General features: G+C 39.4%; 1 long non-coding RNA gene across 1 annotated transcript; it reads right to left on the bottom strand.

Annotated features, from left to right (window-relative positions):
- Positions 1-6,909: 6,909 nt before the first annotated feature.
- LOC124796312 lies at positions 6,910-12,496 on the bottom strand. The gene is made up of 3 exons (XR_007016743.1): positions 11,668-12,496; positions 11,264-11,386; positions 6,910-7,431 (listed from the first exon to the last, which is right to left on the bottom strand). It is a non-coding gene; the product is annotated as an uncharacterized LOC124796312 (long non-coding RNA).
- Between the last annotated feature and the right edge of the window lie 238 nt (positions 12,497-12,734).

Genomic DNA, 12,734 nt, shown 5'->3' with positions numbered 1-12,734 from the left:
CTTCCTCTGTGAAACAGCTTTGGAAAAAGACATTTAGTATTTCGGCCTTTAGTCTGTCATCCTCTGTTTCAGTACCATTTTGGTCACAGAGTGTCTGGACATTTTGTTTTGATCCACCTACCGCTTTGACATAAGACCAAATTTTCTTATGATTTTCTGCCAACTCAGTACATAGAACTTTACTTTCGAATTCATTGAACGCCTCTCGCATAGCCCCCTCACACTACACTTCGATTCGCGTAATTTTTGTTTGTCTGCAAGGCTTTGGCTATGTTTATGTTTGCTGTGAAGTTCCCTCTGCTTCTGCAGCAGTTTTCTAACTCAGTTGTTGTACCACGGTGGCTCTTTTCCATCTCTTACGATCTTGCTTGGCACACACTCATCTAACGCATATTGTACGATCGTTTTGAACTTCGTCCAATGATCCTAAACAGTATCTGTACTTGAGACAAAACTTTTGTGTTGAGCCATCAGGTACTCTGAAATCTGCTTTTTTTGTCACTTTTGCTAAACAGAAAAACTTCCTACCTTTTTTAATATTTCTATTTACAGCTGAAATCATTGATGCAGTAACCACTTTATGATCGCTGATTCCCTGTTCTGTGTTAACTGTTTCAAATATTTCGGGTCTGTTTGTCACCAGAAGGTCTAATATGTTATCGCCACAAGTTGGTTCTCTGTTTAACTGCTCAAGGTAGTTTTCAGATAAAGCACTTTAAAAAATTTCACTGGATTCTTTGTCCCTGCCACCCGTTATGAACGTTTGAGTCTCCCAGTCTATATCCGGCAAATTAAAATCTCCACCCAGAACTATAACATGGTGGGGAAATCTACTCAAAATTATCCTTCAGGTGCTCAGCCACAACAGCTGCTGAACCAGGGGTCCTATAGAGACATCCAATTACCATGTCTGAGCCTGCTTTAACCGTGACCTTCACCAAAATTATTTCACATTTCAGATCTCCGTCAATTTCCTTTGATACTATTGCACTTCTTATCACTATAAACACGCCTCCCTCTTCACTGTCCAGCCTGTCTCTGCGGTATACATTCCACTCTGAGTTTAGAATTTCATTACTGTTTACATCTGGTTTCAGCCAACTTTCTGCCCCTAGTACTATGTGGGCATTGTGGCTGTTTATTAACGAGAGCCATTCTGGGACCTTTCTATAGACCCTCCTGCAGTTTACTATTAGCACATTAATATTGTTATTCCCTGTTGCATTTTGCCTACTCCTACCTTGCCGCGTCTCAGGAGGCATCTTGTCGGGCCTAGGGAGGGAATTCTCTAACCTAAAAAACCCACATGTGCACTCCACACGTACTCCGCTACTCTTGTAGCCGCTTCCTGCATGTAGTGCACGCCTGACCTATTCAGGGAGACCCTACATTTTTCCACCTGATAGCGGAGGTCGAGAAATTTGCACCCCAGATCTCCGCAGAATCGTCTGAGCCTCTGGTTTAAGCCTTCCACTGTACTCCAAACCAGAGGACTGCGATCGGTTCTGGGAACGATACTACAAATAGTTAGCTCAGATTCCACCCCGCGAGCGAGGCTTTCCGCCTTCACCAACTCCGCCAACCGCCTATATGAACTAAGGTTGACCTCTGAACCCAGACGGCAGGAGTCATTGGTGCCGACATGAGCAACAGTTTGCAGTCGGGTGCACCCAGTGCTCTCTATCGCCACCGGCAAGGCCTTCTCCACATCTCGGATGAGACCCCCCGGCAAGCAGACAGAGTGAACACTGGCCTTCTTCCCTGACCTTTCCGCTATTTCCCTAAGGGGCTCCATCACCCGCCTAACGTTGGAGTTCCCAATCACTAATAAACCTCACCCCCTGTGTGCCTGCTCGGACCTTGCTGAAGGAGCGGCCACATGTCCACTCACAGGCAGAGCGGGCGATGCCACACGGCCAGCCTCCACATTGACCCTCCGCCTCGTGTGACGCAAATGCCGCTGAACCCGCCACTCCCCTTGGGGAGAGGGTGGCCCAACTGCGCCTGTTACCCACGAAAATGTCTCAACAGCAGGGACAGTGGGTGAAGCATGTTACACCTGGGGTGTACCATGCGACGCACCAGACTCCCCACTGCCGCTACACTCCGAGGCAGCAGCCTGAAGACGGCTGACCGCGGCCATCAACATGTTCAGCTGTTCACGAACAGTGGCCAGCTCCTCCTGCGTCCGAACACAGCAGTCACACATCCTATCCATCCTAAGAAATCAATTTACTGTAGAGAGTTAATAAACTTTTAACTAGACTGCTAATTCACTAAAGGCGGCTGATAGTTTACTAAACTGTGGTTACTAGACACTTCTTGTATAAAACAATGAAAATAGCACTACCTGTCTCTGGACTGTATTCAAAACAAACACCAGCACTACTGGCACTATGGCTGACTAAAGGGACTCTCTCTGACTGTATTCAAAACAAACACGAAATCATATGAATCATCTTTCCATCAAATTCGTGCTCCACCTTTAATGACCCTAATGCTGTTGAGACATAAAACCCTAATCATCCTTACCCCCATGTGTTAAGAATGTTGAAAATTTAAGACTTAAGGGAATTTGTGAAAGAGCAGATAATGGTGGCCCCAACGCGCATTGTAATTAGTATCAAGAACCTCTCTTGAGATGTTTTCTTGTTGGTAAACAAATTATGTTGAAACTGCTGTGACTTCTGTAAAGTACAATAGTTAGTGATCTGTTTCAAATTGTCAGCCAAATGTAATTCAAAGAGAGGTACAAAAGCTTTAGAGCACACCAGTTGCATGTTTCACAGGTGATTTTAGCATCCAGTGATATACACACATGGCTTTTCCAACTACATCAACATTTACAATTGCTGTAGTTGCCTGGTCTGTTTAATATCCCAGAAGAATTACTAGTCAAGACAGTGTGTGCAGGAAATAAACACACTAGTGGCATCAGTATTGTACTGTAGTCGCTGAGACCTATGATGGTTAAACAGAGCATAGTGAAAATGGTGACCTACAGGAAAATTACAGCTGACCAGTTGCATGTCTCATGGATATTGTCTTCTTCCTTTGGACATAGCATTTTTCAGTTACACAGTTAGTTACATGTCCTATGGATCATTTTGGACGATACATCGTAGTGATGTAGAACGAGTCATTTTACATTCATATCACAAATTAATTTGTACACATGGCTATGTTTTTTTCTGAAAAGAAAAAAAGAAAGATATGCAGATGTTTGTTAGTAATTCCTACTCACCACCTTTTACTCATAACACAAACAGAAATTCTTTGATATGAGGAGATGTCAAGAGGAAACTTTCTCACTTTATTAACAAATTTTACTTTGCTGCCTATCAGAGATTTTATATCACTAGGTAAGCTATCAAAAATTTTTGTTGCAGTCTTGCGCACTCCTTTTAGTCCTAAAGACAAACTTAATGTGGAGTAATGAATGTCATTTTTCCTTCTGGTATTTTAATTATGCACCTCATTGTTTCTTTTGAACTTCAGTGGATTGTTTGCAACTAACTCATGAGGGAATAAATATACTGTGAAGCAGTAGTCAGAATGCCTGACTTCTTAAATAGATGTCTACAAGATGATTGAGGGGGAGCACCACATATTATTCTTCCTGCATGTTATTTGTGCGATGAAGACTATCTTTCTTGAAGATGAGTTACCCCAGAACATTATTCCATAGGACATTATTGAATGTACATATTCAAAATATATCAGCTTACTTGACCTCCCAAGATTTTCAGAGGATCAACTGTGCACAGTTTAAGGCCAGTGTCACATCTCTGTGTTTCGAGGAGCACAGTTAATTCCAGTTGTGCCAGTGAAATTTGTTACAGGAGAGCCATATCTGAAATTTCAGGTCAAACATAACTCACAAAGTTAGCTCTGAAACTTGGTTTCTGATGAAGCACAGTTTAAACAGTGTTTGAAAGACTTTTTGATAAGCATTCCTTCTACTCTATGGATGAATATCTTAACAGAGACTGTTAGACAAGCTTAACTAAAAATGTCTGTTAGATTTCAGTTTTGACAGCACTTGCTCACAACAGTCAAGATTAGCTATTTTTGTGTAGGATAAATTTATTAAATGCATAACAATGTTTTATTCTGGCAGTGTACTAATTCTATAAATATTAGTAGTTCCAGCTTACTGCAATGTATTCACCTATTTTGACAATCTCCTGACAAATGATCAGGGCAGTAACTATTATATTCAAATATTTATGGTTTTTATGTTATACTTTCTGACATGTCCCACACTCACGAGAATCATCAAATTTTCGGGTCTATGGAACAAAATCTGAATCTAATCTAATCTAACTAATATCTCATAATTTAAAGAAAATGTGTAACTTACACATGGATATCTGCTGTAACCTGTCTTTGGATATACATCAAGGGCTAACAGAATGCTTGCCATGGAAGCCTTCTATTTGTGTACTATAGATGATTAATGCACATTATCTCACAGTTATGTCTGACCGTCGGCCGCTGTGGCCGAGCGGTTCTAGGCGCTTCAGTTTGGAACCGCCTGACCACTACGGTCACAGGTTCGAATTATGCCTCGGGCGTGGATGTGTGTGATGTCCTTAGGTCAGTTAAGTTCAAGTAGTTCTAAGTTCTAGGGGACTGATGACCTCAGATGTTAAGTCCCATAGTGCTCAGAGCCATTTGAACCACCTGACCATTATATCTACTGTTGAGCAGAAAAAAAAAAACTTCTCACATTTCTTCACATTGTAACTTCTATATTAACAACACAGTTGATCTTTAATACACCATCAACTTCAACCTAACAATGAAAAAGTTCAAATTAAGTATATGATGTTGCAAAATGAATTAGTGCATTCATCTTATGAGTATATGAATAAAATCTAGACAAATATAATTTTATGTAAATCTGTATTATTACAAAACTGGCTTAAACAGACAAAACCACACTCATATACGAAATATGTTATACCTAGCCTCTGAAATGTATAAATATACTGACCAAAAACCTACATATCACAAATGAAAAATTAACTCTCAGAACCTCACTTCATGAAAATAATAAATTAACGTACCGAAGTCCAGTGTAGAGTAGTTTTGTTACTTAGTGGCTGTAACTTTCTCTAGAAGTGTTGCCACCAGTACTATTAGTTTTCAGTCATGATTTTTCCTTTGTTTGGGACCTCCGTCATGTAGAAATTTTCGAAATAAATTTCTGCCTTTCGACTGTAAGTTGCTATTTATTTATTTCACGCATCATTTAGTCCAAAAAATTGTTTCATTAAGTTTTGTAGAAGATTGTGATTACCAAATAATCACTGTCCTCATCTTTAATGTTAAATTTCTTCAGGTCTCCCTACACCTGTTCTTTAACATTGATACTGAACATACACCTTGATCTGCTGCTGTCTTATTCAGTTCTGTATTACATCTCTCTGCCCCATCACTGTTATAGTTAACATGTGACAATTTTCCCATTTTGAGAAGACAGAAGGAGCAATCCATTAAAGTTGCTAAAAACATTCCAAAGCCAAGATCGCATAAATATTTCATTATTTAAAACAACTGGACTTTGCTGTCATCTTTAGGTCTTATAAATTTTTTTGTTGCGAATCTGTTCATTTTAAGTTGGACCTCACACCAAGTGTTTGCATATCTAAAATAAGTATAACACACACACACACACACACACACACACACACACACACATTTCCACAGGTATTGTCTTATTCTAATTGAAAGTGAGAAGATTTAAAAAGATAGGTTTCCCATAAATAGAAAAGTTGATAACTCTCACACTACTGATTTTATAGTTGACTATTCTCTTTCGAAGAGAAATGGAGTACAGAGAGTGCACCATTTTTGGTGATTGAATACTATGATTCTTATATCACTATTTTAATTACTGTGTTATTGAAATAAATACCCAAAAAGTGTTTAACTGATGTAGTTTGAGATACTGTGGGAACAGTGTGTGTCAGGGATTAATTATTTGCAAAGTGCTCTATTCAAACGGTGATTGAGAACACATGAATTATTCTTTGGCTGACCAGCCGGGTTTTCTTTGTTTTTGGGTTTATTCTCAGTTCAAGTTTTTAACAGTTCATTGTTTACTGTAGGTTGTCAACTGAGAATCTGATTATGAGATTTTTGGCTGAAATGATAGAAGCAGGCTATAAAGTGGTGACTCCAAAATTATGTGAAAAAGCAGAGACTGTAAAGAATCTATTGAGTGGAACAGTGACTACGCATAGTGATGTTAAGTGAAGCCAGACAAGAACAGCTTTTATGCCTACAAAAAGACTGTAGATTAGGGATCTGCAAAATGAAATTGCAGTGCAAAATGATATAAATTTATACCAACCGATGTTAAATATGACAGACAGTTTGCTTGCTGGGCCTTAAGTGGATACTTTGGTCTAACATGTGTGAAAGTCGGTGGACCAATGAATGCAACAAATGCTTTAGTTCAAGCAAAGAATGTCATCTGAGTTCTGGTGGAAGATGAAGAAATGTCAGATCAAATATTACGACATATATGGCTATTGCAGCTATCACTTTCTGTGAAATGGCAGTGGTGAGGTGCAGGAAGAATGATATTAATTCTGTTTTGGCAGTAGCAGAAAATGTGTGTGGTACAGTGGGACAGGCAAGTACCTCAGCAATAATACAAGTAGCTACCAACATCATCACTGTGGAGACCGTAGCTTTTGTAAACCCTTGTTGCTGCTGTGGAGGCCACGTTACCACTGTTGTTACAGTAGTCCAAGTTTATGAGCTCATGAAATGGCTTCTGGTGCTGAACACCTGTAAGACAATTTCTACATGCCACTATTATACTGCTATGCCCCATGGTCAGGTAACAAGGTAGAAAAATGAAGGTTCTACAAATTAGTAACAAAGTCAAACAAATGAGTTAAAAACTTTATTTATCTTTGCGACTTGTTGAATAATTAAGTCTGCAACACTGCCTGTAATACAACACAAAATTACAACACAAAATGACCCTCAGTGGCTAAGTGCAAATAATTGTAGGTAAACTTTGCAGTACATAGGAAATGCAATTTACAACAAATGACATTCCCTGTCTAAGTCAGCCCCGGACGATGGTCTATAACGAAGTGGGCCAAAGCTGTGCTTCTATCTTCCAAGTAGGCTTCTGTCCGTTGTCATATGGTCATTGGCAAATTGTACTCTGCCAGTAATTGGCCAAGGCAAAGTCGAAATCTTCATCCTCAGCGCCGCCTGTCTTCATCCTCAGCGCCGCCTGTGGCAATGGCAGAACTCACACAAGTGGTGAGTCTCTATGGCACTGGCACCCGCTCACATCTTTGTGCCTGTGGTGCTTTTTCCCTGGCTGTTTCTTGTTTGGATGACACAGCAGTAGCTATATGGCACAAGCAACAGACAAACATCAGTGAGCAGCTCTGTAATCTGGAATACAAGAGGGACACAATGCAGAAACAATTGGTGGCACTGCAAAAGGAAATATAATAAAGAGGGGTATACATCAACCCAGCAGAATCAAACAGGCAGCCAGAAGGTACATGGGGGACAAAATCACAGGATATGTTGGTACCACAAGCATTTTTGGGATCAGGTCATGAGATGCACATCTTCCTTTTCACTCGCAAATGGACAGTAGCCGCAGCAGGCTGCACAGTTCCACAACAGTGCCAAAATGTAGATGAAGCAGTTGTCGCTACATCTGTAGACACCTGCAGTGACAATTGGAGTTGTTAAGATCTAGCACTCCAGACTGATCCAGTTATTTGTGGCAAATTGACCACATCCACACACAGTAAAGCTCACATTATCGTGCCATTTATATGTGAAAGACAAGAAGGTGGAAAGCTGGTATCTTATTGATTCGGGCCTGGGCTTAAGTGCACTGCCATCAAGGAAAGTAAAACTGCAGTAATGGGTGCAACTCTCCACCTTACAGCAGGTAACAACTCACCCATTACAACTTGACGCATGTAATGTGACACTGGTCCTGAGTTTCAGTAGGTAGTTCAAGTGGAGGTTCATACTCACTAAGGACTGGAGATAAAGCTAAGTATGGCACAAATTATTAGTAACAATGAAGTGGTAACTGTTACAATAGGCAGGGGAGAGGGTCATGGCCTTATCAGAATAGTAATAATCATATTACGAGAATCAAAATTCTCCAATTCAGGAGCAGCAGGAGCACCACTGCCAGTTCTTACAATGGCTACAGTAAACCAACTGTCATCATGACTAAAAGTATCATTGTTAATAATACTAAAATGAAAACTACAACCCACAAATCAGGAAGGGCCATCAACAATGGAGGCAGAAGCAGCTCTTTACAATTTATTCTTTGTGACACCCACTTCAGTGCAATTCATCATTTCTATGTTTATAACTGACTTGAAGACAGTAGTGTGATAACATGCACGTCGATGACACCCATAGTGTGGCATGGTTCAGTAGCTCCTCCTTTGGGGAAGTGAATCACTCAGCTGCTGCACAGACAACTGCATTGAATGGAGCTACTGAGCCAAGCTGCACTAGGGGCATTGTCGACATGTGCATCATCATGCTACTGTCATCAAGTCAGTTATAAATAAAGAACTGAAAAGTGGCACTAGAGTGGTTGTCTTGATGGGGGGTTTTGTATTTTTGGGCTGTAAATTTAATTTTAGTATTGTTAACAATGATACTTTTACTCATGGTAATAGTTGGTGTACTGTTACCATTGTAGGAACTGGTAGTAGTGCTCCTACTGCTGCTGGGTTGGAGTTTTGATTCTCCTAATGTGATTGCTTATCGCACCTATCATATTGGTGAGGTAGCTAATAAATTCCATCGCCTCACCCAGTAGTTTGGTTTGTTCATAAGCCAGACACGAGATGGTCGTTCAATTACAGAAAGTATTGCATACCATGTTGCACCACATGAAGATGATAACCAGTCTATCGATGGGCACAGAGACTAGCACCCGACCATTTTTCAGGAGCTACAAAAGAATCTGAAGAGATATTACAGGTGGGAATCACACGAAGATCTGACAGCCCATGGGAATCACCGTTACACCTAGTTAAAAAGAATGACACCTGGAGGTGCTGTGGGATTACCGCAATCTAAACGCACGAACAATTCCCCAACTGCCATCCCGTACCTAACATAATGGATTTCATGAACATTTTAGCTGGAGCTACAATTTTCAGCATGTTGGACTGCATGAAAGCTATAATTAGAGTCCTGTCACAAGGGAAGATATTCCAAAGACTGCCATAATAGAGCTTTTTGGTCTCTTCGAATACCTATACATGCCATTTGGTTTCAAGGATGCCACTCAGATGAAGTAACAAAGGGCTTTGATCTATGTTTTGTCTACCTGTAAGACATTTTTGGTAGCTGAATTACATGAGGAACACCTCAAGTCAGTATTTGACAGAATAAATAAAATGACGAGTCAGTGCAATCTCTTTCACAGTGAATTACAGTCAACTTGGGGCTGCACAAGCTACAGACAAGCAGTTGCAACAATGCCTGCATGATGGTTCAACAGCTCTTCAGCTCAAACACGTGAAATTGCTAGATGCAAAGGACCTCACTTGGTAGTGTCTAGATGCTCATCTAGATCATTCATGCCCAGAATGCTACAAAGAGAGGTTTTTGACAGTGTTCACAACCTTGCCCATCCTAATGTAAATGCCACCATTCAACTGATGATGGAGAAATTTGTATGGCTAAGTACAAAAAAGATTTTTCGCCAGTGGCAAAGAATGTGCATAGCACGTCAACAGTGCAAAGTTGGCAGCGTGCATTCAACCAAGTAGGAGACATTCCTGAGACAACAGGGCATTTCTCTCACATGCATATAGACTTCATGAGTCCGCTTTTGCCATCAGATGGATATTGTTATATATCTACATCTTCAGATATATATAATCTGTGTGTGCGTATGTGGTTGGATATGGGTGTGTGTGCGAGTGTATACCTGTCCTTTTTTCCCACTAAGGTAAGTCTTTCCGCTCCCGGGATTGGAATGACTCCTTACCCTCTCCCTTAAAACCCACATCCTTTCGTCTTTCCCTCTCCTTCCCTCTTTCCTGATGAAGCAACCGTTTGTTGCGAAAGCTAGAATTTTGTGTGTATGATTGTGTTTGTTTGTGTGTCTATCGACCTGCCAGCGCTTTCGTTTGGTAAGTCACATCATCTTTGTTTTTAGATATATTTTTCTCACGTGGAAATGTTTCCCTCTATACATACACACACACAATGACAAGCCCTTGATGGCGTCATCGAATGAGCTCATAGGAAGTGGCAAGGATACGAGTAATTTACATAAGGTGGGTCGAAGGGTATAACATAAATTCCTGCACAACCCAGGAGCACCGCTCTACCAAAGGGGGGTGGGGATTCTGTGTGGGAAGCACTGAACTGGGACAGTAATTGAGAATACATGTATTATTCTTTGGGTGTCGAGTTGGATTTGCTTTATGTTTACTCTTTGTTCTAGTTTTTGACTCTTCACTGTGTACTGTTGGTTGTCAAGTGAGAAACTAACTACTTTAGAGAGTAAATCTTGTTAACTGTAGAGTTCACGTAAGTCTGTGCATATTTATGGATGAAATGATGGAAGCAGGTCCCAATTACATACATGTATCTATTTCCCTGATACAAGAGGAAATACTGTTGTTCGAGGAGAATTTAGGGGACTCACAGTGTAGAATGTTACAAAATATCATAAAAATAAGAGCTTCCTTAGGAAATTTGTAAAACTATGAGACCATAATATACTGACAGAGGAAGGAAGGAAAGAATTTTGAATAACCATTAGGAGAATTACGTAAGTGACATGCAATGAAAGAAGTAGCAGTGAAATGAGGGAATGTAGGATGACGGTTTACACCTAGCATTGTAGTTCTCAGATTGATCTGATCAATTATGTTTTGAAAGTTGTCTTCTGATAGTAAGATGTTATGTAGTTGCATCTAAATTAAACAGCTTGTGTCCACATGCCATATTCTGTGCAAATGACAAGAGTACTGTAACAGGCAGTGTCGTTCTGTCTTTCAAAGAAGACAACAAGAAAATATTTTACTGACATAGTGTTGTTGGTACAAGTCTATTCTTTTCCTTATTTTCTCTAGTCAAAATATCTAAAATGGTGTCATTTTACTATGTGAACTTTCTAGTTAAATACAACCTTTGTAACAACTTCTTACAAATATTTTCTGAAAATGAAGAAATGTTATACAAATACTTCTACTACTAGCAGAAATATACTCACAATTATAAAGCACCCTTCCTCTCCAATAGTGAAACAAGTGATTATACGAAAATCAGGACCAGTAGACTTAAAATCACTGGATCTTACATCAGTGAAGCATTTTTGTTTCTTAATACAGCAGATCTACAGGAGGGTAAGAGTAAATTTGCTTAATATTTTCATTTTATACCATATTTGTGTGTAACAGCAAGGTGGTGTGGATCCAGATTTCCACTTAGTATTATTATTGTGCAATAAGCAATGTAAAATATTCGTGTGATCATTGGTAAGCCATGTTATTGAAAAACGCTCCACTCTTTTTTTCCGTCACAGTAGTTTATCATAAACAAATAAAATACATTAAACTTTGCATAGCTAACTAAACAAAAAGTGTGTTGAGACCTTGTTTATATTGAGTTACTTACTGATGGCAAAGTCAGTATTCAATGAATTTTTCAGCCAGTGTGTGAGGTGTGGCATCAGTCTAAAAGTTTACTATGGATTGATTTGTCTGTTATACTGACTTTCTTGATACAGGACTTGCCTTTAGAAGTGACATCTCTTTGGATTTTATAGTTGAATTAATTGTCAAATCACTACTGATAAGACAAAAGTAAGGAGTTGAACATACACAATCAAAAATTGTCACTTGTGACAAGATAGTAGTGCAAGCACTATGTTCTAACTATCCTGGAAATCAAATTATAAAACTGTCATAGTGCTGGACCTGTAACAAAAAACAAAGAAGTAAGTATGTCATTCCTAAGATATATAAGGAATTATCATTTGGAAAGATAGCTACAGTGTCAATGAAATGTATGCCACAGAGAATGAGTCGTGGAAGAACCAAAAAGAGATGGCACAAAGAAGACTGACCCACTAAGATCAAACAGGTGTCACACCAAATGCCTGAAAGTGAAAATGATGATCTAGTAGCCTGAGTAACGCTGGTTATAAGAGTGACTCTGTAAATGATTGTCATTAAATGTCTACCTTGTGTGTGTTGTTATTTTTTAATGGAGTCACCCTGATAATGGAAGCAATACCAACACATTTTCAATGTGTTCTACCAAGAGGGTGGGGTGGTAGTTTATGACCACAACCAAACATGTCGTTAATTACTGTTAACTCTTGTTATGACATACTTTTTAAACAGGCACTAATGTGCAGGTGGGCTTCAGAACCTGAAAATATTTTTCAACACACACTTAGCAAAGACCAACATCTTTTCAGTAACATGTACTACCAAGAGCAGGCAGAGAGAGAGAGAGAGAGAGAGAGAGAGAGAGAGAGAGAGAGAGAGAGAGAGAACCCAAAAATTTATACAATTATGCAATTTGGTACAAGAATGCATTAAAAATTAATATTTTTTTTTCAAAATTATTTTCAAATATAATACATGACTAAATTACAATATTTTCAAAAGGTGGGCATAAAGTACACTACACCACTGCTAGGTTTAATACTGGCCTGTTACACAGAAACACCAAAT

Source organism: Schistocerca piceifrons, chromosome 4, assembly GCF_021461385.2.
Source record: "Schistocerca piceifrons isolate TAMUIC-IGC-003096 chromosome 4, iqSchPice1.1, whole genome shotgun sequence".
In the NCBI taxonomy this organism is placed as follows: domain Eukaryota; kingdom Metazoa; phylum Arthropoda; class Insecta; order Orthoptera; family Acrididae; genus Schistocerca; species Schistocerca piceifrons.
Note: the sequence above shows the minus strand (reverse complement) of the source record. Positions and strands in the feature narration are given on the sequence as shown.